Raw genomic sequence first — 24,491 nt, forward strand, 5'->3', positions numbered from 1 at the left:
ACTATGCCAAAAAAACACAAAAATTAATAAACTAAAGACTTGCCTATCAACATGAATTGTATAAATGCAGTGCATAATAAAAAGGCAAGGTGTAGGGGTGCCTGGGTGGCTCAGTTGGTTAAGCACCTGAATTTGGCTCAGGTCATGATCTCCTGGTTCGTGAGTTCAAGCCCCACGTGGGCTAATAGTTCTGTGCTGATAGTTCGGAACCTGGAGCCTGATTTGGATTCTGTGTCTCCCTCTCTCTCTGCCCCTACCCAGCTCATGCTCTGTTTCTCTAAAAATAAATAAACATTAAAAAAAAGAAGGTATAGAATAGTACATAGAGCACTATTATATAAAGCTGTAAATCTTGTGTTATTTAAACATATACATTAATTGATTAATTAAAATGAAAAACTTATATTCAAGATTATATCTATCACTGGTACCGTAAGGAGGTAGAAGAAAGAAAGGTATAAACTGCAATCAAGAATAGGGAAGAGCTTTTTCCATTGGTGATTTGTATCACTACAGTAGACACATGACTACTCTTTATATCTTTATCACATCATATGTGTATATTATATATACATTATGTGTTATATATTTCACAATATGTTATATGCCATATCACATAATTTACATTTCCCTTGTTGTACACACTGTAATAAAATATTTTTATATTTTACTTCCATGAAACAAACTTTGTTTACCTTTTAGCAGTACAATAGGAATTCTAATCCAAAGTTATAAGTAAGTGAAAAACATTTTTTTAAAAGCACAGTTAACTAATGTTAACAAAGTCCATTATACTATAGTTTATAAAGCAGAACTTAAGAATAAATGAATTTTTACTAGTGGAGGAATGGTTGGAAGAATTGAAGAATATTTACATCATGAAATATCATAAAGCCATTAAAAATAAATTAGAGTCATACCAATATATTTGGAGGGCTTTTCATAAGATATTATTGAGCAAGAAAATAAGATAGAGAGAAGGAAAACGTGAGAGTCTTTGGTTAGCAAACAGTGCAGCATCTATACATTTATAGTGGTATATATTTTAAGTTACTGAGAAGGATAGGAAGGAAGAGAGGAGAAGCAAACAAGAAAGCAAAAGACTGAATATGTTTTTAAAGCCAGCATGCATGGTATAACCCCTTAAGTATAATTATTTTTTATATTTATATGCATTAATAAATTAGAACATCAAAACAATAAAGTGAGATCTATTTATACACCAGAAGGACCAATATACTGAGTGAAAGCAAGTGGCAAAGTAATAGGTATATTAAAGGTAATATCTGTAAATAATAACAAATTATGAAAATGCTTTGTATATGTGCATAATACACCATATATATGTGTGTATATATGTATATATATGTGTGTATATATGTATATATATATGTGTATATATACATGTATATATATGTGTATATATGTATATATATGTGTATATATGTACATATGTGTGTATATATATGTGTATATATATATGTGTGTATATATACACACACACATATATATGTATGTATATGTGTATATATATATATACACACACACATATATATATATATATATATATATATATATATATATATAATTTGCACACTCATAGTGCATATGCTTTTCTGGTCCAGAGAATGTAACCTCTGTGGTTAATCTTGGTTACCTAAGAAAAAGTGGGGTAGAGATTAGAGAGGAAGAGGGGAGATGGCCAAATGCATTTTTGTACATCTTTGAATAATTTAACCTATTATAATAAATATGCACAATTCTATAACTTAAAAGCAACCAAATGGAAAAAAAAATATGTGATTTTTCTAAGAAAATTTGTTTCACTTGCAAATACATTTCTGTTATGATGACTAAAACAATCCATTGTAATTGTAATAAAAATAAATTACTTTCAAATTCTATCGTTTTCTTTTTTTATTAAAAATTTTTTTCAATGTTTATTTATTTTTGAGCGAGAGAGAGACAGTGTGTGAGTGGGGAGGGGGTGGGGGGCAGAGAGAGAGACAGAATCCAGAGCAGACTCCAGGCTCTGAGCTGTCAGCACAGAGACCGACGCGAGGCTCGAACTCACAAACCGCGAGGTCATGACCTGAGCTGACGTCGGGCGCTTAACTGATTGAGCCACCCAGGTGCCCCTCTAGTATCATTTTCTTGAGAAAAGGAAATGATATGAGAACAAGGAAAAGAGGGAGCTTTCTTAATGAATTGGTTAACAATAGGTAATATAAAATTATGGATCAATGAATAAATTTTTGATCAGCCAGGTTTCTGTTGCTTCCAACAGAACATCTATTTTGTGTGACATTCTTCAATCTATTTCTTAAGAAATCTCTATTTTAGAAAAGAAGCCCTCCATGTTCTTATACCAGTATTGGGACATCATTGTCAAAACTCAGTGGAGACCTAGTAGGCATTTGAAGGTAAGTAAAAACTGATTTTGAATTTATCATGCCTTGACACTGAAGATTCTGGATTTACACAAAATTTAGACACTTCAGTTAATTATGCAGAAAAAAAATTAAGAAAAGACAATTTAAGAGAATAAGCTGTTATAAGAATAAAGAATACAATGCTCTTCACCAGACAGAAAACATATATAAGTGTTTATAATAAGGGATTCTTGAATGTTTCTGCAGGTGTTTCTGCAATTAGGTTTGTCAAGGATGACCACGGTCTGCAGTTTGTCTGTCACTTTTTTTGTCTTACAAAGCTTGAACTCACAGAGCTGATGGTCAGGGGAATTTTTTAGCCTTCAGAAATTGTATTCTAATCAGTCTTTTCTGCAAACCCTGTCTACTTGGGGAAACACAGAATGCCCCTTTCTTTCTAAACATTCTATAACTATCCTAAACACAAGGAAATACCTATGAGCAAATGATTATGGGGACAAAAATGAAGAGTAGATCTTGGAGTGTGACATTATAGGACAGATTTTACACATATCTTCTTAAATAGCTTCTTTCATTTATCTGCATGAAAATTTGTTATTGCTGTCCATCTAATAAAACAACTAGCTCATTCCTTATTTTTTAACTTACATGCTTTAAGTAATTATGGGCTTATTCTGGAATTTCCATTTTCTCAACAAGTCTCTTGTGGAGGAAATCTCATGATTCTAGGGGAAAGAACTAAATTCATATCCAACTTGGTTTCTGAAATTCATTCTATACCATCATTCTTCCATCCCTGTCTTAAGGAAAGGAAAGGAAAGGAGAGGAGAGGAGAGGAGAGGAGAGGAGAGGAGAGGAGAGGAGAGGAAAGGAAAGGAAGAAAGCAAGAAAGGAGAGAAGGAGGAAGAAAGGGAAGGAAGGAAGGAGGGGAGAGGAGAGGAGAGTACAGGAAAGGAAGAGAAGAGAAGAGAAGAGAAGAGGAAAAGAAAGGAAAGCAAAAAGAAAAATCTGTTTTTCTCAAGTTCACAGCATTTAGCTTTTTCATTTCTATTATGGAAAAATAAATTTCTTAGCTAATAAAGATTTTTCTCCCCTGAATTTTTCTTGTTAAATAGGAATATCTACCCCTGAGCTAAAGGTCTTCATTACTCTAGGGTAAGAACAAACAAAGGAATGCAAAGAATTTTAATAAACCAACTGAATTTTTAAATACACTTTATTACATCCAGAGAAGAAACAATCTTTTTGATACCCACAAGATTTGGACTTTTAAGAGCCAGATCTTGGAGAGGAAAAGATTTTTTCTTATTACCAAAAAATATATCTTCAAATAATGATGAAAAGCTCAGAGAGTTCTCTCTATAGGTGGGATTTAGATTATGTAAAAAGAACTGCAAAAACAAACAAACATGTGACATGCAAGGTATAAACAGTAGGAATCAGGATAGGCTGAAGGAAACCCAGAGCATAGTGAACCTTCCCAGTGTGTATTCTGGGAAGCCCATTAGGAAGACTTAACCTCTTAGAGAAGTTCCATTTCCCACATGGCACAAAAGTATATGATTAGAAATTAAATACAACATATTTAAGCAAAAAGACATGTATCAACTGAGTCCCCTGGGGAATTTTTATAAAGGAACACTTGAGATTTTTTTCATATTTCAAAATAAATATGTCGAGTTTGACAGAGATGGCCAGCAGGCATGGAGATTCTTCATAGTAAGAAGAAGGAGGTCAGTATCTTAATGGTGAGTATGGCGGGCCTAAGGCCAGTTATTTGAGTATAAACTAGAGAGGACAAATGCCAAGAACACAACAACATAAAGCTACTCACTCAGGTTGTACATTTCAACAAAATCCTGCATGAAAAAGACCTAAAGACCAAGTACCAGAAATGTCTTTCCCAGATACCAAACAATACATAAAGCTATGATGGCGGAGAGGAAGGGAAGAGGCAGAACTTCGAATTTGACTTAGTTGAAAGTTTGAATACTCACCAATTTAACTGTGTTTGTCTCCTAATAAATCTAATATTGTATAAATATATATCATATTAATTATAATAAATTCTATGTTCAGTAGAGAATTTAAGCTAAAATTTACAGTTATTTTATAAATATGAATTATGTTTTATACAACAGAATAAGTTGTCTATGAGCATGTGTTCACTATAATGTCATCTACTGACTTGAAGACTTTAGCATATCTTCTTCTCCACTAAATGTTCTGCCATCTCTAGGTAATTTCAGTGCCAATGAGGATGATACACCCAACAACACAGCTTCCTACTTCTGACTCACACATTGCCAGAAATCTTGACCATACCCTACTTCAATCTTACTGTCAAAATTGACATCTCAGAAATACCCAGGACAGCTCCATCTCTGAAATATTAAATTTCAATATCTAATTTGGTGCTCCTGGGTGGCTCAGTCAGTTAAGTGTCTGACTTCGGCTCAGGTCCTGATCTCACAGTTTGTGGGTTCGAGCTCCGCATCGGGCTCTGTGCTGACAGCTCGGAGCCTGGTGCCTGCTTCAGATTGTCTCCTTCTCTCTCTGCCTCTCCCCCACTCATGCAGTCTCTCTCTGTCTCTCAAACATAAGTGTCAAAAAAAATAAAAAATTAAGTATCTAATTTGATCGTCACAACTTTCCGTCTTCTGGTTTGCTCATATCACTTTGTTTTAAAATTCCTTGTGATCTCAAGTATTTGAACACCTCAAATTTCTTCCTCTCTGTCAACTCATCTCAGGATTCATTTCCTACATCAACTGCAGGTTCTATGGTTAATCACATCAACTCCCCTTGTCCTCATAACTCTTAAATCAGGCATTCTATAGCCTCATATTGGTCCAATGTGCAAACCGCAATCTTGAATCTAATGGTTCATCTTTTTTTATGCCTGCACACACAACTGCTGAGCACTGTTAGAGGAATTTTCAAAACTACATATATTGGGTATAATATAAATCTAAGTTTTCCAGCCTAAATAGAGTTATCTATTGTGCTAATTGATATTTCTATATTTTCCAAATAAGCTATGTTTTCAATTCTCTATGACATGTTTTCAACCTACTATAATTTTATTAGTGTATTTTTACTTTTATTTCATTGCATTAGTTGATATGCTTTTCTCCTACTTATCAGAGAAAATATAATTTGTCAATCAGAGGTTTAAACAATTTACTCATAAAACCTATATGATTTACCTTAATAAGTACGCATCCTTTCTCCTTCCTCAGGTTATGATTAGAGAAAATTTCTCATTCTAAGGTAAATCCCTTCACCCAAACTCTGGACCTCATGTTCTCTCTTTCATAGTCTATTTCTACTGGCTTCTTCCCACTAACATTTATATATGCTGTAGTGTTTTTTCACCAAAATAGATAGGTGATCCATATGGTGATAGACTAATAGATAATTTCCTCCCTAGACCTCGAGTTTCCCTTCAAATATCACCCCAGCATATTGAAAGAAATTTATCATAATGTTTTGTTCACTCACCTCAATTTCTTCCTCAGTTCATTAAAATCTGCTATCTACTTTAAGAATCACCAATACTTATCCACAATAGGCTCTTAACAGTTATCAGCAGACTATGTTGCTAATTGTATTGAATTACTCTCAGTTGTTATTATAGGTGACCTCTCAACCACATTTGAAAATTTTAACTATTTCTTCTTTTCAGATCTATTCCTGTATCACCCTCTCCTGGTTTAACTCCTGATTTAATCTTCTCCACATTATTCTTTGCCCCCCCCTTAAAATTTGCTGTTACTTTAGTTCAGTTCTATACATTATTTCTCTTCTTTTTTAAATAAATGTTTATTGACTTATTTGGAGAGAGAGAGAGAGAGAGAGAGAGAGCACTCACGAGTTGGGAAGAAGGACAGAGGGGGAGGGAAACACAGAGATAGAATCTTAAGCAGATTCCACTCATGACCCTGGGACCAGGACCTGAGCCAAAATCAAGTGTTGGAAACTCAAGTCAAAGGTGGACTGAGCCACCCAGGCACCCCATAGGCATCATTTCTTCTTAATCTTCTTAATCTCATATATACTCTTTCTTTCAATTCCTATCCACATACTAATAAATTCCAAATAAATTAATATCCACACTGGGAAGAATGGGATTGAATCCTTATGTCACTTCATTTATAAAACCCAGTTGAAAATGTGTGGGGAATACATTTGGGACTTCCCTGAGCTTGCACCAATGGGTTAACAAGGCTTAGGACAAAAGCAGCACAAAGAGGACAAAAGTGCCCCCAGCATAGAACAAAAGTGTAAGAGCAGGAAGCCACTTCCCTAGGACAGAAGCATCCAGAATAGGTAACAAGGTAAACAGGGCAATAGACTGCTGCAGCCGGGTGAAATTGCCTGGCGCTAATTAGCAAAAGAAGGGTGCCTTGCTGACCCTGAGGTAGCATGTTCTGTCTGTCTTATCCCCTAGGGAAGTTTAGATAAACATACGTGGTGCCTTGTGCCTGCTGTAAACAACCATCTGTTTGGTGCCAGGATTTTGTTTTGTATTGACCCAAACCACTAACACCACACCCCTTTGAAACCCCCTTTCTCTCACACACATGAGATAATGATCATTGTTTCATTGTCTCTTTCTGCACATTCATCATGTGCAGAAAGAGATGCACATGAAAGGCATGTAAACCTTCTTCAACGTTTATTTATTTTTGGGACAGAGAGAGACAGAGCATGAACGGGGGAGGGGCAGAGAGAGAGGGAGACACAGAATCGGAAACAGGCTCCAGGCTCTGAGCCATCAGCCCAGAGCCTGACGCGGGGCTCGAACTCCCGGACCGCGAGATCGTGACCTGGCTGAAGTCGGACGCTTAACCGACTGTGCCACCCAGGCGCCCCAGGCATGTAAGCCTTCTGACGCTAATAAAAACAGTGCAGGGACCCATACTCAGGGCTCTTGACTCCTTCCGGACATTAGCCTCTCTCATATTTAGTTCTGCATTCTCTCTCTTGCTGGACAAGAAAGACTCCAGTCTCAAAGTCTGCGACAAAAACGGATTAAAGACTTAAATGCAGGACTTGAAACTATAAAAATAATGCAGGAAAATTTAGGGAAAAAGTTCCTTGACAGTGGTGTGGGCATTGATTTTTTGGACATGACCCCTGAATCACAGGCAACCAAAAGAAAAATAGACAAGTGGAATTGCAACAAACTAAAAGACTTCTGCACAGCAGAGGAAACAATCAACAGAGTTCAGAGACAACCCATGGAACTGGAGAAAATATTTGCAGATCTCGTATCTGATAGAGGTTAATGTCCAAAATATACAAAGAAGTTAAATGACTTAATAGCAATGAAACAAATAATCTGATTTTAAAATGGGCAAAGGACTTGAATAGACATTTCAAAAAAAAAAAAAGACACACAGAGGGCCAACAGGTATATGAAAAGTTATACAGTGTCACTAATGATCAGAGGAAGGCAAACCAAGACCACAATAAGACATCACCTCACATATGTTAGAATGACTATTACCCAAGAAGGAAATGGTAAGCATTGATAAGGATGTGGCAAAAGGGCAACACTTTTACACTGTTGGTAGAAATGTAAATTGGTACAGCCAGTATGGAAAAAAATATATGGATTTTCCTAAAAACATTAACAGTAGAACTGCCAAATGATCCAGCAATCTCAGTTCTGGGTATACATACAAAGGAAATTGAGTCAGTATTTTGAAGAGATATTTGCATTCCTATATTCATTGCAGAATTATTCACAATAGCCAAGCTATGGAATATGGATATATGTGACAGAGTAAGCAGAAGTTAATGGCAGCCTGATCCTGAGTGATGCCAAGAGAAATAAAGAGAAGTAGACAAATGCAAAAGATATTTAGAAGAAATCTATCACACGTGGGTGTATATAAGTTGTGTGAGAGATGTCAAGGGTTAATTCTAGATTTCTGGTTTATGTAATTGAGTAGATAGAGATGTCATTCCTTGAGAGAGAAAATACAAGGAAAAAAGGCAAAAAAGAACAAATGACTATTTGTTAAATGATTAATACAATAGGATTATATGACACAGCCCTAAATTAAACAGATATTGACTTCATTGGATATTGTTTCAAGTATAGTTCTCAATTACCCTCAAGGTGGAAAATGGTAAGTTTATCTCCTCTTTCTCTTTCCCTTCCCTTCCCTTCCCTCACTTTTCTCTTCTCTTCTCTTCTCTTCTCTTCTCTTCTCTTCTCTTCTCTCTTCCCTTGAATTCCCTTCCCTTCCCTTCCCTTCCCTTCCCTTCCCTGCCCTTCCCTTCCCTTCCCTTCCCCTCTCCTCCTCTCCCCTTCATCTCCAGCTACTTGCCTGCCTGAGCACTCTCCCCCCACCCCTCTTAGCAATCTACTGTACAGAGATAGAATCAGAAACATATGTCTTAGATGTCAAAATGAATGCTGAAGAAAATAACTAGTGTAATTGCTTAATTGGTGGTTGTCAAGTAATTGAAGAGAGAAGGAAATACAATTAGGAACAGGTGATTTTTCCAGACCTCTCAAATATCTATCATATTCTTTCTTTTTTTGTGTGCAAGAGGTGTACATGAAGTATAATGTTTCATCAACTGGTTTACTTGTATCTTTAAATTTTTCATATTTTCTGAGATTTTGATTCCTTTGTATAACAATGATTATCCTGAAGTTCTACAGGCATATATTTTTATTCTTTATTTTATGCTAGATAATTCCTTCCTCAATGCCTCTGGGAAGTAAATTTCCCTACAATATCCTCCAAACATAAAGCTACCAAAGTATTTCTCCCTAGAGGTTGCAGTTTATAATGTAGCTGCAAGACCAAAGAGTTACTAATCTCCTTCACATTTTGGAAATACCACTCTCTGGCCACATGTCAGAGGGTTGCAGAATTAGTAACTCATTTAATTCACACTTTGATAGGGTATTCTAGTGCCCAATGGCACAGAAGGGCAATTCTACTTCAAAAATAAATGCAAGTTTAGTTACATAGTTAACAAGCAGTTCAGGATTCTCTGCCGTTTCAGAAAGTCAGGGACAAAGCCAAGGATAGTTAATGCACTCTCACTTAGCTTTTTCTTTTTTTCTATTTTTAATGTGCTGTCAGCTGCCTTTCCTTACCCCTCACACTCCACTGAATATTTTCATCTTTATAATGGTTGTGGTTATTCCTTAAAATTAAACACTAACTACAGCACTTGCATGAAGGCTTTCCTAAGGCTTTACACAGTGATATTACCAAAGTAAACAATCCTCCTTCATTGGTATATCTCTTTTGGAAACACCTTTTATGTGGTACTTAACTTCCATTAACCAATTTTTCATGACCTATCTAGTTCCCTCAATATTCTATGTCTATATGCCCATAAAAATGTACAAACAAATTACCAACTTGGGTAAAGAAATTTGAACATATATAATAGACAAAATGTTATTTTTCCTATCTGTGAAAATGCTTCTATAAATCATAAAGAAAAAGATCAGTGATCCAGTAAAACTAAATGGGTAAAGAGTATGCATACACTGTTTATAGGAAAGGAAATACAAATGGCTTTTAAATATCCAAGGAAATGGCCAACCTCACTTCTAATTAACATGAGACCTAAGGAATATCCAGGCCAAAATGAGCTATTTATTTGCTAGACTATGAGATTAACAAAGAAATCATAGTTTGAGGGGCGCCTGAGTGGCTTAGTCAGTTAGGCATCCGGCTTTGGCCCAAGTCATGATCTCACGGTTTGTGGGTTCAAGCTCCGTTTTGGGCTCTGTGCTGACAGCTCAGAACCTGAAGCCTGCTACAGTTTCTTTGTCTCCCTTTCTCTCTACCCCTCCCCCACTCATGCCCTGTCTCTCTCTCTCTCTGAAAAATGAATAAACATTAAAAAAATTATTTAAAAAAAAGAAATCAGGGGCGCCTGGGTGACTCAGTCGGTTGAGCGTCCGACTTCGGCTCGGGTCATGATCTCACAGCTCCTGAGTTCGAGCCCCGCGTTTGGCTCTTGCTGACAGCTCAGAGCCTGGAGCCTGCTTTGGATTCTGTGTCTCCCTCTCTCTCTGCCCCTAACCCACTTGCATTCTGTCTCTGTCTCTCTCATAAAATAAATAAACTTAAAAAAAAAGAAACCAAAATTTGAAAACCATGTTAATAAATGTATGGGAAAGTGAACACTGTCTTAAATTGTTTCTGGGAGTGTAAGTTGAAACAATGTTTATGGAGGAAAACTGGGCAATAATTAATTAAAAATTCCAAATAAAAATTGGACATAGCATTTCCATCAAACTTATCCTACAAGCATAGATACAAGACATTTATTTTAGCACAGTTTGTGGTGGCAAAATATTGTAAATCAAAACATTTAACAGTTGAGAATTTGATGGATAATTATCGTGTGTAGGTAGTAAAAACTACAAGGCACCCAATGACTTGATTCAAAAATATGTCAGTGTGTTAAAAAGCCACGTGTATAATGGTTATGTGGATGGCTACCAAGTGTTTTTTAGAGCTGTATAATCATACTTGTATATGTAGTGACTATCTATGGATAGATACATGAAGCAGTAATAGTGGTTACCTATAGGAAAGGGCACAGGACAATGGGAGCATGGATAAGAAAGAAACTCATTTTTCAAATATATACAGAGATAAATAAATTATATGTAATTATACACAATTATGTATATATGCATTAGTGAATATATGATTAAAAATGTATCTATAGGGGCGCCTGGGTGGCTCGGTCGGTTAAGCGCCGACTTCAGCTCAGGTCACGATCTCGCGGTCCGTGAGTTCGAGCCCCGCGTCGGGCTCTGGGCTGATGGCTCGGAGCCTGGAGCCTGTTTCCGATTCTCTGTCTCCCTCTCTCTCTGCCCCTCCCCCGTTCATGCTCTGTCTCTCCCTGTCTCAAAAATAAAATAAACATTTAAAAAAAAAAATGTATCTATAAAATAAAATGTTCTCTCTTCAAACAACCAACTTAAGTATTTTTATTTAGCCATATATTGCCATGTAACAAATTACCTCAAAACTTAGGGCTTTAAAATAAGACCTATTTATTTAATAATTTCCATGGGTCAGGAATCTAGATGAAGCTGAGCTAAGTTCGTCTGGCCCAAGGTGTTTTATGAGATGTATTCAAACTGTAGCCAGCCTGAAGTCATCCCACAATTCCACTAGGGTGAAAGGATCCACTTCCAAGGTCCCTCACATAGTTGTTGGCAGCCCTCAGCCCTTCGCTATATTGGCTTCTCCACACATGTGGCAACTTCTCACTGAGTAAGTGATCAGAGGTGGAGCAAGAGTGAGAGAGAGAGAGAGAGAGAGAGAGAGAGACCAAGAAAAAGCCATGGTCTTTTTTATATGATAAACTTGGGAGTGATGTCTATCACTTCTACCATATACAATTCTCTAGAATGAGTTAATAGGTTTAAACCACACTCAAGGGTCTATGGAGGGCGTGAGGGGGACATCGGGGTGGTATATAAAAGTGTGAATACAAAGAAATGGAAATCATTGGGGGCCCCTTAGAAGCTGCCTGATACATATTTTTTAATGTTTACATTAAGAGAATAGACATATATCTCAGTCAACAGGAAAATTTTAATTTTGCCATCATGGGCAATCTTTTCGATTTTTCGGTTTGATTTTTGAAAGCAGGTAAGTATCTTTTTAAGTAGAATCTGAAGAATATGGTGTCTAATCAAGTTAGGTAATGCAATTTATGACAAATAAGGGTGTGACTGTGAAGTAAGAATACACTCCCCTTTTGAGTCATTTATGAGATTTCATTCATCAGAGCAGCCACAAGATAATATTTAAGTACTCACATTTTCTTAATTAGGTTGTCCCTTTATATTTTGGACAGAAAAACTTAGTCAGATTATGGTTGACTGGGGAATATAAGATTCAGGAGGAGATTCCAACATTGAAACAAGTGGTGCCCCCTCTCTTGTTAATTTCTCTAGCACATTATCTGCTTCCTTCCCCCACGCGACAACTTTGCAGCTGTAGAAGTTGCTTCCTCATCCAAGGGCAGCTCAAATGCTTTCCTTTTATTTTGGTTGGGAAATCCTCTTGGGCTTTTAACTGGAATTAAAACATTATTGAAAAGTCATCTGTCTCAAATCTCAGCTGCGGTGCAAAAGATCTGCATGTGACTGAACTAGTTACATGAGGAAATTATTTAAATCACTGTTAAAAAAATCCTCATTGCAGCCTGTTCTAAAATTTCTTAAGGCAAATAGATGCATTTCACTGAGATGTTTATTTTCTGGGCCGTAAGTTATATCTTATTATAAAGACAGAATAATAGAATATACCTATTACAAAGTTGGACAAATCAGTAAATTATTAGTTATACAATTGAAACCTACGGGAAGGGCCACATTTTGCTTCACAACAACCATTCGAGAAACTACTGCTCCCTTGACTAGAGCATAAGCTTCTGAGAATAAAGTAACATAAAGAGGCAGAGGGAAAATAATCCCTGTGCTCATAACTTTTCAGCTCACAAGCTTTTCCCCTAAAGGAATGCACTTTTATAAACCCTCTGTTTTGGTTCTGAATCAAGCGTAGACTACGCAGTCCCAATTGTACGCTAAAAAAGTAATGGAACCAACATGACCTAGCCATGCAAATAACTTTTTACAAATAGGGCCTTAAAACAGCATTCACTGAAAATGTACAATATGCCAGAAATAGGATCCCCTTTCAAGAATTAACCCACAGGGTACTCGGTAATAAGTTAACCCTCTTCATGGAAAACCACATTTTTATCCACTCAAAGTATCAGAAATCAGTTATTGTACTTTGTGAAGTGCCTGAATTACTCAGGGCAGGCACTTTTTCTAAGACCATAAGCAAAAGCAATTCCATTCTCTTTTCTCACTCCTTGCCATGTGAAAGAAAGAAGAAGAAAAAAACCTACATGTTATTACACCTAATATTACATGTTAAAGCCTTGTAAGGAGTCAAGTTTTTATTTTTTATTGTGGGGGACCAAGCCACAAATTATCATAGATGCATAACAGGACTCATTCATTTTACTTTAATATTTTCTAACTAATGGAGCATGAAGAACTCACACAGATATTCTTTCCAAAGCAATAAAACGCAAATTATTTTCTCTGAGCTATCATCTTAAATGTTTGATTTATACCAAAAGGAAACAAATCCTACTGCATGGGTAGCAGCCAATTGCAAAAACTGCACCAGTTAAACATTTCAAAATTTTTGGAAACATCATCTGCCAAAACTACATGGAACACCCACCCCTACAACAGACATGGAGGGGAGTACCAGACATTGCATTCTGGTGTCTTTTATAACATACACGGAAGCCAAGAAACATTCACAATTTTTTTTCAAAGTTTTGGACTTCGGTATGTTATGTGTTTATATACACTAGGGTATAAAAATCAGGAGCTGGATTTCCATTGACCTTTGCCCTTTCTTCTTAACTTTGAAGAACACTGTGACTTGTGTTTGAAGATACACATTAAGTGGGCTTCCAGTAGAGATATTCTAATCTCTAGTTATCTGCAAGACCACCACATACAAGAAGGTGGGCATGTTCAACATTGGGAAGCCTTTAAATTTTCTTAATCGCTTATCAGAGTGCATCATAAATAAGAAAATATTCCCTACTGTAAGCAGGTAGTTTTCATATTACTCAACATTGAGGATATTTTTGAGTGTCTTCAAAGATAACATGAATACATGTTATTACTATAGTAACAAAAGAACATAAATAATACTAACCATAACTGAAATTTACTGAGCATTTACTATGTACCAAGCTTTGCATTTACCTTGTACAATTCTCTCAGTAAGTCTATGAGCTTGGAACCCATAGCATCAATCTCATGTTATGGATAGGAAGCCTGAGTGCAGAGAAGCCAAGTCACTTGTTCAAGGCTACATAGGTCGTAAGTGACAGAAAAGGGTACAGAGTAGGCTTTTTTACTTGGGAGTTTGTGCTCTTAACCACTACATGTTAAGACATAAAAACTTCAGAGGGGAAAAACTCAGTCTGCATTTTGTTCTTGTAGCTTGTCGGCATGTTTGTAACAGAATCCTAAAAAAGAAAATATCTATGGTATTACGAATTCTAAGAGCAAGTACAGACACCAGTGTATGTATGTTTTCCTTGTCCACCTTTGTTCATGCCATACTAAAAACACTTAAAAATAGCAATTGATTTCATTTTTTACTAACATAATTAGTATTTTTACTAGCATAATTAGTATTTTTACCAGCATAATTGATTATGGAGTAATTAGTAAATATTTATTTACTAATATTTATTAGTATAATTTATTTATACTATATTTATTATAATATATAAATATATATATATATTATATATAATATATAATATTATATATAAATATAATATATATATATAATATATAATATATATAATATTATGTATATTTACATAATAAATATATTATACTATATTTATTATAATAAATAATAATTTATTATTAATATAATAATATTAATTACTAATATTTATTAGTAAATAAAGCAAGGCCATTTATTTTGTCTTTCCCCAGTGTACTCGGGGTGCAATAAACATGCACCCAGGTTGTCCAGCACCTTTTGAATATCCTGGCTATGCTTGAGGGTTTTCCCTCAATGAGGTAAAACCAATACAACTCTCTTCTATGGCCTTTCAATGTTAAAAATACAGGCAGGTGACTTGATTTGCATAAATTAGATCCACTTCTGAGAGACTCTGATTTAGAAGTAACTTGAGCAAGAAAGCTCAGTTGGTGCTAAGATGAATACCAGTGGGTTGGTTTGAGTGGGATTTGGAGATAGACTCCCTATTGACAGCAGTAGCAGTCATGGAAAATTTGAGTTTCTGGTAAGTGCTAACTCTTGTGGTTATTGCAGTTACTTCTGATCAAGAAGGTTCTATGACAGGATTTGTGGCATTGTTCCTCAAACATGGCTTCCAGCCTGATTCAACATTCTCAACAATTCTGTAACTTATCCAATAACTTTAAGAACAAAAACAAAAACTTTTTTCTTCTTTATCAGCCAGAGTCAGCCTCTATTGCTTATGTTTAAGAACTCCAACGTGGGGTTTTCTGGTTCTGGATAAAGTGGAAGTAAATACATACCACTCTGTCTTATACACTGCTCCAAACTATAAAATCTGGACAGATTGTATATACCACACTTTGAGGATACTGAAAAGTAGGTGGCAACAGGTGGGTAGAGGAAATGCATGAAAATTCAAAATATCACCAAGCCTGTGGCCAATTACAATTGTTTTCCTTCTCTTTTGAACCCACTGGAGCCCTTCTAGACTCCTGACCTACAGAACTATGAGGTAACAAATGGAGGTTGATTTAAGCTGCTAAGTCTGTGGTAATTTGTAGTACAGCAATAGAAAACTAATACAAACACATAAAAAAAAAGAGAGCTTCAGCATAAAGCAAAAACTGACAGAACCAAAAGGAGAATTAGAGACTTTAATCTCTAGTTGAAAACCTCAACACTCTTCTCTCAGTAAAAGATAAAACTAGTAGACAGAAAACCAGCAAAGATATACAAGACCTTGACCTTGAGATTTTTCACTCATTTGTATTTAAATGGTGGAAGCTTTCAACTTGAGTCTTTGAGGAAGGACCATATGGAGTCAGGTACCCAGATCTCTGACACAGTGGACACAGAGCATGAGTGAAAATTAAACTTTTGTTACATAAGCAGCTGAGACCTTGGATTGTCGTTGCTGTGATTACCGCGGCAATATCTAGCTTCTTCTGGCCAACATGGTCCATCAACAGGGTATATGTAATTACAAAACATTCATGTAATAAAATTCAGTATTAACATTACATAAATAAGAAAGCTTTCAGTATACCAATAAGGATTGATCAGTAAGATAATCATTAGCTGAAAAAGATATGGTGCAGAAGAAAGTGAAATATATGCTAGCGTGTAAAGGCATGTGTTTGTGTGGATGTATGCTTGTGTGTGCATATGCTGTTGATTAGCCTGGGAGGGTACACAACCTTATAATACTGATTACTTGAACTGACAGGGGATAGAGTTGAGAGGGAGATTTTCACTGCATATATACCATTTTGTACCTTTTGGATTTCAAACGTTAACAATGTATTACCTTTCCACATACCAATAATTAATCTCAAATTTTAAAAAATCTACATGATCCCAGTCATGTTTAAAAATATGCTTATACAAAAAATAAAGAGAAATAAATATACTACTTTCCAAATTTTCTGATTCTTTAAAATTTAGTCTGCATCTTTTTTGTCTTCCATGTGTTTTAGAATAAACATAACTTAATTTTATCAATTTGTTTTATAAAATAAAATATATTTATTGTTCTCAAATTCTTACCCTAAAGAATAAACTTTAATTCCTTGTTTTGGCATTCCAGATCGCCCATCACTTACACTTAATCTACCTTCCTAACCCATACTATTGTCCTCCTTAATATTCCTATCATAATCACATTGAACAACTTTCTTTCCTTGAACACATTTTGCATTCTATTGCCAAAGGCATAAAATACATTGTTCCTCATGAAGAATCCTGCTTCATTCAGAGTTCAAGGGTATGTAATAGAAAAAAAAAAAAAAAAGAGCAACAAAGCCATGTTGGGAAGTAGATACCTTGCAGTTAACTTTTACTTAAATGTCTTGTTATTGAACATCAGCCTTGAATATAAGAAATACTATTCAAACATGTGAATACCACACTGAAATTACTATTGTTTAATTGTATAATACCACAACAATCTGTAAAACCTAATCTTAATAGGAGCCTATATCAGTTTTCCAGTTGGTGTTAATAATTAGTATTTTTGCATATTAAAAGTAAAATAATAATTGGCTTAGCTATAAGAGCTATCTGATCACAAGTGGACATTACATATTAGCCTGGAACACTTTTGGGCACACTACATTGGAACTCAAAAAAATTTCTGCGGGACTAACATTTCCAATTTTCCTAGTTGAGACCATCATTATTGACAATTGAGTTTATCTACTGGATGACTAACCAGCTCTTCTTCAAGAGATATGGAGAAACGAAGGAGTAGCAGTGTGGGCTTTAAGGTCCTCCGCTGATATAAATGCTAATATGCAAACTACCTTGGGAGTCAGTGTCCGAATACAAAGTGATTCTCATGACAGCAAGACCTTAAAGTTAATAGAGAAATCCAGAATTTTCCAACTTGGTTGGGTGAGGATCTGACTCCTCACAGTTCCTATATAAATATCAAAGAAGGCAGGAAACTGGGTACCTCTCTTAGTGGGGAATCTAGCCACCTGCAGTCCCGGTGTATTGTTTGTTTATTTTTGTTTATTTATTTTTGAGAAAGTGCTAGCTGGGCAGGGGCAGAGGGGGTCCAAAACAGGCTTTGCGCTGACATCAGTGAGACAACTCATGAACCATGAGATCTTGACCTGAGCCAAAGTTGGATTCTCAACTGATTGAACCACCCAAATGACCCTCCTCCACCATATTGTTTAATGAAGTAGACATATTGTGGAGAGCTGTGTGTATCCTGCCAGCCTCTGCCTGCGAGCTTCATTGAGCCTGTATTACGTGTTTTATATGGTGATTGTCTTCTCCCAATGTTCCACAATTATAAAACCTAAAGAAAAAAAAAAGGAGGAAACAAAGCCAAAACAATCCACATAAAGATAAATATACAGTATAGCAAAAAAAAATGTTCAAACAAGCCAGAAGTAATGATTTAAACTAGTGCAAGTGCAAATAACAGCTGTGAGACAATAGGAAACAACCATTAACATAATTAAACAAGCAAATAAATGACAACAACAAATCGGATTGGAAAGCAGTAATTTTAAACATTCTTAAGGTTAATAGTATGCTACAAATTAGATATGACTAAAATGTACCAAAAAACTCTATTTTGATGGTGATACCACTTAAGAAATGATGAAAATAATAAAAATCATAATGTAATTTCAGGACTAGTAATATTTAATGTATGCTCATTGTGGGTCACATGCTTTACAAACTATTTCAAATGTATCATCCTGTTTAACTTTCACAGTCACCCTATGATGATGTGGTCAGTTTGGGGCATATTTTTTATTTGTTTGGTTGGTTTTTTCGTTTCAAGTTTTTATTTGAATTCTATTTAGTTAACATATAGTATAATATTGGCTTCAGGAGTAAAGTTTAGTGATTCATCACTTACAAATAACACTCATTGCTCATCCCATCAAGTGCCTTCCTTAATGCCCATCACCCATTTAGCCCATCTTCACCCACCTCCCCTCTGGTAACCCTCATTTGTTCTCTATAGTTAAGAGTTTCTTATGGTTTGTTTGTACTCTCTTTTTCCCCCTTCCCAATGTTCATCTGTGTTGTTTCTTAAATTCCACATATGAATGAAATCATATGGTATTTGTCTTTCTCTGACTGACTTTTTTCACTTAGCATAATACACTCTAGCTCCATCCACGTCATTGTAAATGGCAAGATTTCATTCGTTTTGATGGCTGAGTAATATTCCATTGTATATATTTAGACATGGTCACTTCCGTCTTTGCCATTACATAGATGATAAACTGGACTTTAAAAGTATTTAGAGCTTTCACATGTATCAGAGAGGGAATACATGCCAAAGGTAAAACTCAAAACCCATGCTTTTAATGACTGTACCATGTCTACCTATATAGCTAATCTATTTACATCTGTAAATGCAAATAGAATAGGAGCGGGATCCTGAAGTTGGAGAGTAAGGAGGGATAAAGAGAGTGCTTTAGGAGTTACTAGCATTTCACAGTGTTTGTAGATGAAAATGCTCTAGCTCCATGTGATCACCATCAAATTATTCTCTAAATGCCATTTTTCATATATCCTGACTCCTACCATGAATTTCATGAATCAATAAAGTATGATGTTATGTTATAAAAAGGAAAAGCAAGATAGTTCCATGACTAATCCTGGCCTCAGAAAAGAGATACCTAATCTAAAATAGGATGAGTGCCTTCAAAAATATTGAAGATAATTCAGGAAAGAATAACTAATTTTAAGAATATGCAATACAAAATTAATTATGAAAAAGAAAGGACCACATGGCACCTATAAATTTACTTGTACTCCATGTTATTATCATAATTACCTGAAATGTTAGGCAGATGAGCTAGGCAACCATACCTTTGCAATAGGGTATGGTCTTTCTAAGATCGCTCTTCCCAAGCTAAGGCTCCACACATGTGGGGCAGTGCTGTGTGACTACAGGATTGCATCCAACAATTTTAGCAAGGATAATAGGACCTATGAGGAAAATTTCAGGGCTTGGGGTTTTAAAATGAACTGGAAAAAGAGAAGGTTAAGGAGGGACTTATTATTGTAGGGGGGTGACGTCCAACAGGTGTTCTCTTTTTCTAGTTGTTCAAGTGGAAGAGGAGACAGGCTTCAATTGTGGCAAGAAAAATTTAGATTTGACATCTGCTGAGTTGACAAAATGGCCTCTTTTTTTTTTGGAAATGGGAAAAAAAGAAGAAATCCATGAGTTAATGTTTCAGAGTATTATGAAAACAATTTCATAAAAGCTGAAAATCCAGTCACACCAGTACATTCTGCAAAAAAGAAACAAAAACATTGCCTTCTGCCTAACAGGTATTTTTTCTTACATCATCTGATTGTACGCTAAATAAATATTTTTGATCAAAGTATTAAAAATCAAAAGTTCCGTGTAAACATAGTTATAAGGTCCAACTTAATCACTGGAGTTAGCACAAATGTACTTAATACTATTTAGAGCGAGTTTCCACAATAAGTTTTTGGCCAAAAAAAAAAAAACATTCTAGAGAAACTCATACATTTTTATCTCGCCTATCCTTATCTTTTCTGCGTATACTAATGCTGCCTGTAACAATAAAATGTTTTCCATTCTTAGAATAAATTATGAATCTTTTCAGGCATCAGTGACTAGGTACAAATTGACTAAAATATCCAAAGCCACTTATTTTCTAAGGGCTCTAATGACTAGCTATCTTATCTTGGAATCCTGGATTCCTAAGGCATTTGAAAGAGCAACTGTATGAAATAATGAGTACTAAATGAATTAAAGCAAGAAACATAATAGCAATGGTCACTGGCTCTTCTGTCATGCATTACTTTGTTTGAAACTCTTAAGACCCTTTAACTGATATAACTATGTCATTCTTGTGTGTGTGTGTGTGTGTGTGTGTGTGTGTGTGTGTGTCCTGTTATTTTATCTGAATAAAAACTAAAATGTTTTCATTTTATTGGTCAATTTTAGAACTGTTAGTAATACAATCATTCCCATTTACATATCAAAGTCTCCAACTCCTGAAATGCAATCCTTGGAATCAAGGACTGCATGCTTATGCCCCTTACAGCCAATTTGCCTAAAGGTTGGTCTTCTGTGTTTGATTACTTCTACATATTTAAGGCACATGCGTTTTGAGAAGGCACACTACATATTTTTAGAATTTCATCACTCAAGGCCACAGCTGGTTAATACCAAACACCACTCATTTCCAAACTTTTAATGACCATCAAAGTACAATTCTGCACATCACAGAAACAATATTCTTCTGCTCAGTTAATGTGCAACAGGCAAAGATAAACAGACATAAGCAGGACTGAAACCAGGCAAAAATAAACAAAAACAAAACAAAACAAAACAAAACAAAACAAGGTGCTACATCTCAGCTACTGGAAAGTGCTAGCAATAGGGGTGCAGCAAATATTCCTTCAATTGTCTTCTTCCTACCCTTTTATAAGAAACAGCATAGCAAAACAGTGTGAATAGTCAAACATCTGCCTTCCAAAATTTCAACACTACTAAAAATCTGTGGAGGCTAAAATTCATTAAATAGCCTTGCACTGAGGAAGTGCTGATAGCAACAGTGTAGGCTAAATTCCACTCTTTTCCTCACCCCTTCTCCACGGCCCATTTCCCCCACTAGTACACATTTGCCCGAATGTAATAATGTCAGTGCAGGGACAGCATGGGAACTAATGTTGAGACTAATCTTTACAGCCCTTGAAATAACCAAAGTAGTAACAAACCCCATATACTTTCTTTAAAAGGTTTGGAACAAACACTGTGCACTAAAACTCTCCAGTTTGCAAATGTCTTAGCTGTCCATGGTTTTCATACAAGAACCAAAAGCAAACGCTTGGTTCTAAGAATAAAAATAGTTTCTTAACAAAGGAAGTATAGAAGCAATTCAAACTGCCTATCTAGGTCGAAGTTAAGTTCCTAAGAGATGGTTCCCATATGCAGGGGAAAATGCTTTGCCTGCTTTTGCATTTGCTTGGCACTTGGGGCCTATATATTACTTCATATACCTGGATGCAATGGCAGTTAGCACATAGTTATAATGGTGGAGAGAGGTGGTATTGTAATAGGTATAATCTGAGTGTTAGCAAATGTCATATAATCATTATTTTCTAGGATTTACCAAGCCAAGATAAGAAGAAAGTTAAAGGGTATGACTTTACAAAGTATGTCCTATATAATACTCTCTACAGCCTGAGATATATTGGGAGGAAAGGAAAATTCATTCCATTAAAATTCACACTTCTAACAGTCAAGACTGTTTTTCTTATAATACTAAAAGTTGCTTCATACATATGGGCTCCTATCTTAGAGTCAAAGGAATTTTGAAATTTCTCTGGTTGGGAATTCCGCTACACTAATTTTTCAATTAAAATATGTCTTCAATGTCACAAAATGCTATAATTCCTACTTTAGACTATATCTGTTATCAAATGATTACATGAAGATAACTTAGTCACATCTACTTACAGCTCAATCTCATAGTCCATTGAGAGTGTGAAGTAAAACACAACCTTCAAATGATATCACAGTGGCATATGTTCTCTTTTGAAAGACCATTCACATTTATCTTATTTCATTTTCACATTTATTCAGTGAGGTAACTGTTTTTTATGGCATCATATTTTATGCATTTTGGCTGACTCATGCCATCTGTCATGTGTAAAAACTTAGAATCTGACAATGATGGCTATATCGACTCTGATGATGGCTGACCCTTAAGCACTCATTAAGACTGTGTCCTTGTATGAACTAAATTCATGGACATACTCTAGCCTTCAGACTTTTCCCATAATACCATGCTGACTACACTTACGGGGTAGGTAAACAGCCAAAAAGCTACCACATGAGAATTATTATCCAGTCTAGGTCAGGGTAACGGTTCATGGATGACTGGTATTTCAAGAAACCAGAGCTATGGCGGAGGTAATATTAAATACGGATTTAAACACCTGACATCTCCAAGATGATAAAAGATTATTCTGAGTCTATCTTGCCTTTCTCTTCCAAATTATATACCATTCCTCATTATTTGAATTAAATAGCTACAAAGACTGAATTTACTAGGGACAGCGAAAGGTCAATAGCATAACATTTAGAGTCTCAATGCATATTATTCTACATACAAAATAACCAAGAAATGGAATAAAAGGAAATAGAGGGAATAAATTAAAAAAATAGGTTACTAATAAGTCTGATTTATGCTCTTACAGGGACCAAAAATGGCTGGAAATGACATAATAGTAAAATGGCACCTAGGTTGTCAGGCACAGTGCCTATGAAATCCGATACAGCTAATGATACTGAGCAAGTAGGAAGAGAAGCCATGAAGAGAAGGTGGCTGTTTTTATACTAGGCTATCTCATTAACTCAGTGATTTTGCTTAGAAAGGAAAAAAAAACCTAGTTTTATATCATTTAGAAAAACAATAATCTTATTTACCTTCCAATCTGTTACTGTCATTGGATATAGCCTGAGAAAAGAAACAAAGCTTTAACAGAATTATCTTTATTAACCAGTTAAAAAAACAAATAGGAGTGAGGAGAAAGGGGAAAAGGAACAGTGCAGACTGATCCCCAACACATTAGCATTATTCAACACTTATTGGTATTTTCTAACAATAAGCTGAATGTAATGTAAGCTGTTAATACCAATATGCTCAGTGCCTGTCCATAAATCTTACTCCTTGGACTCAGGTGCCCATGTGCTCTCAGGAGAGTGTCTATCAGACCATCACAAGCACATGATCGTGGGGTCATCATGTTTCCATGCAGGTTCTGATGCAGGAGGTCCGGGCTGTATGCCTATGCTGTTGATCAAGGGACTATACTGAGTAGTAGCACTTCAGGCAAACCTGTATTAACTTTACTGACTTAACTTCCTTTCTCATAATAGGTTTAAATGAAGAGATTAAATATTTTTCTTAAGCTTCTAATGAAGACTTACATTCTCAAAGAGGAAGATCCCCAATCTTAGCAGATAATATCAAAATGATTTATGCCACAATGAAACCATGCTATAAAAAACCCGTGTCTCTGCAGTATCTTCAGGATAGACAATAAGCAGAATGAAAGACTGTTTCACAATGGACTCTTCAAACAAAAGTAATGAAATCATGGAACTGAAGGCTTTCTCCCTGTGCACGGCAGGGCCACAGAAGTACAATTTTTTTCAAGTAAGTTTTAGTGGTAACTAGTTTTCCAATGAAACCTCTTATCCCTCTCTATAGTCAATATCTAAATATGTGAAACATTTAAGTGGGAAAGAGAACCACTTTCCTCAGACACGGTGCATTCGTAATGATGGTAAGAACCCTCTAAGTACCTCTGGGAAAGCCCTCTGGTTCAAAAGCAACTTTTCCTGGAGAAATGTCCTGTTGCCTTAAACCAGATCTGAGACTAAGCCTAATACATAAAGCAAACCACAAAATGTGTCTTTGTTCATCAATACTGGTTTTCAGCTCAATTAACTCTGTCCCTTCCAGCCCATTGACTACATTGCCAACAGTGATTTTGCTTAAATATCACATTTCTGATGTTACCCTCCTGCCCAGTAAAACCTTAAGTGCTTTCTACTGCTTTAGAAAACACCATTTTCAAGATTTGAAATTAAGCACACATTCTAATTTGCTCTCTGATACAAATCTCTTGACAATTCCATTTTATTTTCACCAACTCCAAAACAGGGACATACAATTAAGTTGAAAGAACTTTAGAAGAAACCGGTTAAACAAGATGAGGTTTTTGTCAAAATGAT

The sequence above is a fragment of the Prionailurus viverrinus genome, chromosome B2 (assembly GCF_022837055.1).
Source record: "Prionailurus viverrinus isolate Anna chromosome B2, UM_Priviv_1.0, whole genome shotgun sequence".
Classification (NCBI taxonomy): domain Eukaryota; kingdom Metazoa; phylum Chordata; class Mammalia; order Carnivora; family Felidae; genus Prionailurus; species Prionailurus viverrinus.